The 5,134-nt window shown below is 47.1% G+C and overlaps 1 non-coding gene across 1 annotated transcript; it reads right to left on the bottom strand.

The window, feature by feature from the left end:
* Positions 1-4,816: 4,816 nt before the first annotated feature.
* On the bottom strand, positions 4,817-4,889 carry trnav-uac (transfer RNA valine (anticodon UAC)). Its single transcript has one exon. It is a non-coding gene; the product is annotated as a tRNA-Val (tRNA).
* Between the last annotated feature and the right edge of the window lie 245 nt (positions 4,890-5,134).

The raw sequence follows: 5,134 nt of genomic DNA, 5'->3' as shown, positions 1-5,134 counted from the left end.
CACAGAGGGCAGCCGGGATGTGTGAACTGTCCTCAGGACAGGGACCCTCCGTTGGCCGCCCCCGACGGTGGAGGGCCCACAGGGAATGTGGCAGGCTCAGAAACCGTGCCTTTAGGGACGGTGAATTGCAGTACTGGAGGGGCTATCTCACCCATCGTTTGGGATTCGGATGCACCTCCAGTAACCCAAGCCCTGAGAAGGACCCTCCATACACCACGGCCAAAGATACCGTGGTCACCCGTATCTGAGCCTCAGCGATTCTACCCGAGGAGAAGGGCAGCCCGACAGGAAAGGCCAAAGGTCAGAAGTACAGATGCCGCTCAGAGTAGGGACCCCCAGCCAGCCGCCTCCAACTGGTCTCACAGGAGCAGTAGCATCGAGCTGTCCCAGAGACAAGGATCTCCAGCTCACCGGCTGCGGGGAAACCCTAGCATCCAGGCAGCTATCAGGCCGCACAAGGCATGGGCCTGACAGGGACTAACCAGGCCACCCGGAGACGGGTGGCGGCTGTACATAGCTCTAATTTTTATTCTAAGGTAGCTGACTGCACCATTTTACATTTTAAGGTTTAGTTTAGAATTGAGGGTAATGTTGCAGTAATGTTTAGGTGATTGTTTTGAGTTTGTCTTGTGTGTCAGCCAGCCTGAGAGCAGTTCTCAAGGGCAGGATCCAGACATTACCAGGTGATGGACAAACCTCAGGAGACCAATTGATGTTGTTTAATTTTAATGTATGTTCTTCCTTCTGCAATGTGGTTGTACGTTGACTACATGCTGGTGAATATAATGTCATTGAAATGAAATGTAACTGTGCTGAAATGCAATTGTAGGGATGGAACCCCCTCCAAGCTGGGAGGGTGTAAACGTAAAAAGTTTGTACCTGCAAAGGGAAAAGTGTGTATCTGTGGTGATGTTGCATAAGTGTAATGCATATTTTGGGTATTAGTTTAGTTAATTTACAGGGAAGGTTATTTCTTGGGAGCCAGGGACTTTGCTCACCTGTAAGATGATACCATAAATGACATGGTATCACAGGCGGGGAATGTAGAATTTACAAATATCTCGCAAAGATGCCTGGTACCTTTCCCCTGCAGAGGAGAAGTATCCCTTTCTGGGCTTTTAAAATGAGTTTAAAGGGGCAGACGACGCCTGCAGGGGATAAAAGGGAATGCATTCATCGAGACCCCCCCCCCCCCCCACAGTGTTTGGACTCACAGGAAAGAGATTTCAAAATGGACCTAAATTTCAGAAGCCTGAGATCCCCTAAACATCTATGGAAAGGAGCAGATCAATGTTAAGTTTCTACAACATTTTGGCTGCGAAAAAGAGTTACCGAGTACAGAAGGTGGGGCTAAACTCTGTGAAGCAAATTCATGTATTAAGGATTCCAGACTGTCTGGGGGGAACTATTCACCCCATAAGAGATAATCGAATTACCCAATCAAGCACAATGGAAATCATGGTCAGGAAACTGGACAATCCTCAAACAATGCAAAACCAGTGATAGCACCTTCTCACACCCTAATCGAGTTACTGCCGACATAGGAGACATTTGAAAATCAATGGACAGAACAGTTTAAACAGAGCCCAAGAGATTTGATGGGAGATAACAAAGACTTTTTTGGGGTATATATCTATCCCCCAGTTTTACAAGGAAAAACTAACAGAACACAGACTGGAACTCGCACTGACTCGAACAAGGACATAGACTGGAACACAGACACAGACACAAGCAGCCTGCTTCCTCTACAGTGAAGAAATGGAACAGTGAAGGAAACTACCAGAACTCATCAAGAACTGACCGAGCACGAGGCCCACGAAACGGAAGGTTGTCAGCAACCAAATTGACAACCACTCTACAATCTACTTCTGAACGACCCAACGGGGGAGAAATTACCAAAAGGGACTAACTAAAACTATTCCTAACCAAAGAAAGTGGGTACTTACCCCATACATCCAAAACGCAACTTAGCGCATCAACGGACGCACCCCAACCGAAGACTACGCAGTCCGAAGTCCTCTCCTCTGTCCGGGTTACGGCTCGCCTAGAAAACCAAGCGCAGCAATCCCCGAAACCGTGAATCACCGGCAACTGTCTAAAGGGATTGGTGAGCATAGCCCCTGAACCCTCAGAGCTATAACTTAGTTAGTTAGGGGAATTGGGAGGTGGGAGGCTGGGATAACTTGTGTAAATGTATCTGCATTCTCCTCTTTACTCCATTTAGAGTTTAAGCGGTATTCTTTTCCCCACAGGCTGTAATTTGACAATTTATTCAATGTGTTGTACCCATCAGTGTGTATTGGTCTGTGTCTGTTATTAAAGGTGTGCCTTTTACTTCTTTATAAACACAATAAAGCCATACCTTCTTCCTACCTTGAAACCGATTGTCTGTCCAAGTCTTTTACAGTCCCTTCATAATTCCAGTGTCGAGAACCAAGGGTCAGTGAGCGATTCGGAACCGCTCATATAAGGTCAGAAGGGAAAGCTGACCCCCTGCAAACCACCCCTTACACTGCCGGCCACAACTCCTTCATAACCGATCTTATTCCTCTCACTACTTCTTTACCCATGGATTCCTCGTGAGGTTGTGGTGACCTGAAATTTCTAAAATCTTAATTTAAAACTGGAACTCTTCAACATTCTTAAACTCATATCGTGCTATTATATACATCTGCCACCCGTCTCCGACTGGCCAAGTTAATCCCTGTTCTTCTCCTTCCCTTATTCAGCCTCTGGTTTGCCTGTGTGGCCGGCGGTAAGGCAGTCTGTACCGCAGGACCCAGAGTGTTCTGACTGGAGGTGTGCCTGAGTCCCACATTATCGGGGGAATGGCCCCTCTGGGGCAACAACACACTTCCCCTTTAGGTGTGGATGCTGAGTTCATTTCATTAACTGAGGATTCTGCACAGCCGGGGGCTGTAGGCTGGGGACTCTCAGTTCGTGGCTGGTCCACCACGACCTCTCCTGTGAGTCCCTCACCGCCGAAGGCTGCCGGCTGGGGATCCCTGTCCGTAGACTGATCCCTGATCTTGGGTATTCTCTAACGGATGGCCAACCTCCCGGGGCTGACCCACTGAAACTGGGGCACTGGTGACCACGGTGTCTCCGGGAAGCGAGCCGGGACAGCTTTGTCAGGAATCTGTTTGAACATCTTAAACAGATTCACTGGCAGGCTGCTAACAACATGGGCAATGAACTCAGCACTTTAGCTTGTGTGTTCAGGACAGAACGCGCCCCTGAGCATGTGTGAGGAAAAAGCTCCAGAAAATATTCTCGGCCAGGGAGCTTTCGCTTGTGAGGTGAACGTGTTAAGCGCGACACTGCGGAAACATCTCCACTTTCAGCACCTGGTCAGACAGAAATGTGAAGCGAGCAGGTGGACTGCAGAATCCCACTTTTAAGGAGTTGGTCGTGGTGTCAAACAAAGAGTTTCACTAAATGATTAAAAATAAGAAATGTCAAAGTCGAACATGCACCTCCAGAGGAAACTGTGATCTGCGCACAGCACTTTAAACCGCTCCGCCACCCTGAGTATTCAATGTTAGATGTGGCCACCTGCAGGTTGATTTTGAACTTTTGTGTCCTGACACATGAAATAAATGAGGGCAGCAGGCGTATCTCTGCCTGACACCGGGGAAACAGTGAGACAGACCTTGGAGCAATGGTCTGGTTATTGCCAAACAGCAAAGAAAATATTTTCTGGAAGAACAATGTTGAAACTAATTGCCACCCCAACATGATTAGAACACACAACCTTTCGATTTGGAATCAGGCGTGCTACCATTGCCTGACAAGGTCCACACATGAAGTCTGAGATGTTCGGCGATATGAAGGTTTCACAATACAAGGGGCTTTAAAATCCCCGCCCATTCCCACCAGGTATCAGAAGCAGCGCTAACCTGCCAGTCACCGTATGTTTTTTTCTTAAACTTTTGTATTGTTTTCACGGGAAAGCATCATTAATTAACCCCTCACCTTCTTTTGCACAATGAAAGAAATGCTAACTGAGGGAGAGTCGATACTTCAATCATTTGTCCTGTGCTTTGGGGAGCGGGCAGGGAAGTGGACCTGAGTCCATGATCGCATCGGCCATGATCGTATTAAATGTCGGAGCAGGCTCGAGGGGCGTATGGTCGACAACTGCTCCTATTTCTTATCTTCTTATGTTCTTATGCATGTTGACCCATTTTACTCACTGTATTTTAGGAGTCTGGTTCAAAATTTTTATTGCTGATGACACCAGGAATCTGGGGCAACTTTTGTCAAATTTAACAGCACCGGTTATTCCGACCGTGCACAGAAAATAGAATCAGTAGTGAAGATAAAATCCTACGGTGCTCATTTTCAGATTCAATGCAGCAGGATTTCAAATAAAGTAAAAAAAATTTACAGTGAAAAGATTTAGAAGTGTTACTTGTATTTGTGTCTTTAATTAAACTTTGTGGCGTCTGACTCCCGTTCATGCCATTGCTGAATAAGAAAGGAGGGTTTGACGTTGACCAGACTGCACTGCCCCTGATATTTGTGAGCTCATCCTTTATATTCAGTGGCTTCTCGCCCTTTGATGGGCTGCAGTGTCGCGGATGTAACGTTGGCCTCACACGCAAAAGGTCCCCGCTGGATCCGTTTTCTCTCACTGAAAGTTATCTATTTATTGGTTAAATAAAGAGCAATTCAGGAATAAGGGAGCCCTTTTGCCAGGAGAATAAATAGCAAATAAAAACAGCAAATTCTGCAAATCTCAGCAAATCAGGCAGCATTTGCCAGGAGACTCAACTCGCCTCCGATTGTTCCCATTTGGCAAGTTTAAACAAAATATTTCTGCCTGGAATCGAACCAGGGACCTTTTGCATGTAAAGCAAACATGATAACCACTACACTACAGAAACCACTGGTACAACAACCCCAACAGAGGGGAGCTGACCAGTGAGCTCCCTCTGCGCTGATCAGGAATGAGGAGGCTCAGCTGAAACAACTTCTGTCCCACACTGCAAGTTCTCAATCCTTCTCCTCCACTGCCCTTTACAGAAATGTCACGGATCACCCAGCCACCGTGTTCACTTCCACATCCTCACAGTGGGGCCACAGAGGCCCCTACCATCTCCCCGCGATCAGTGAACTCACCCAATTTACA

The sequence above is a fragment of the Pristiophorus japonicus genome, unplaced genomic scaffold, assembly GCF_044704955.1.
Source record: "Pristiophorus japonicus isolate sPriJap1 unplaced genomic scaffold, sPriJap1.hap1 HAP1_SCAFFOLD_113, whole genome shotgun sequence".
NCBI lineage: Eukaryota > Metazoa > Chordata > Chondrichthyes > Pristiophoridae > Pristiophorus > Pristiophorus japonicus.
The sequence above is the reverse complement of the archived record's forward strand: the minus strand, read 5'-3'. Positions and strand labels throughout refer to the sequence as shown.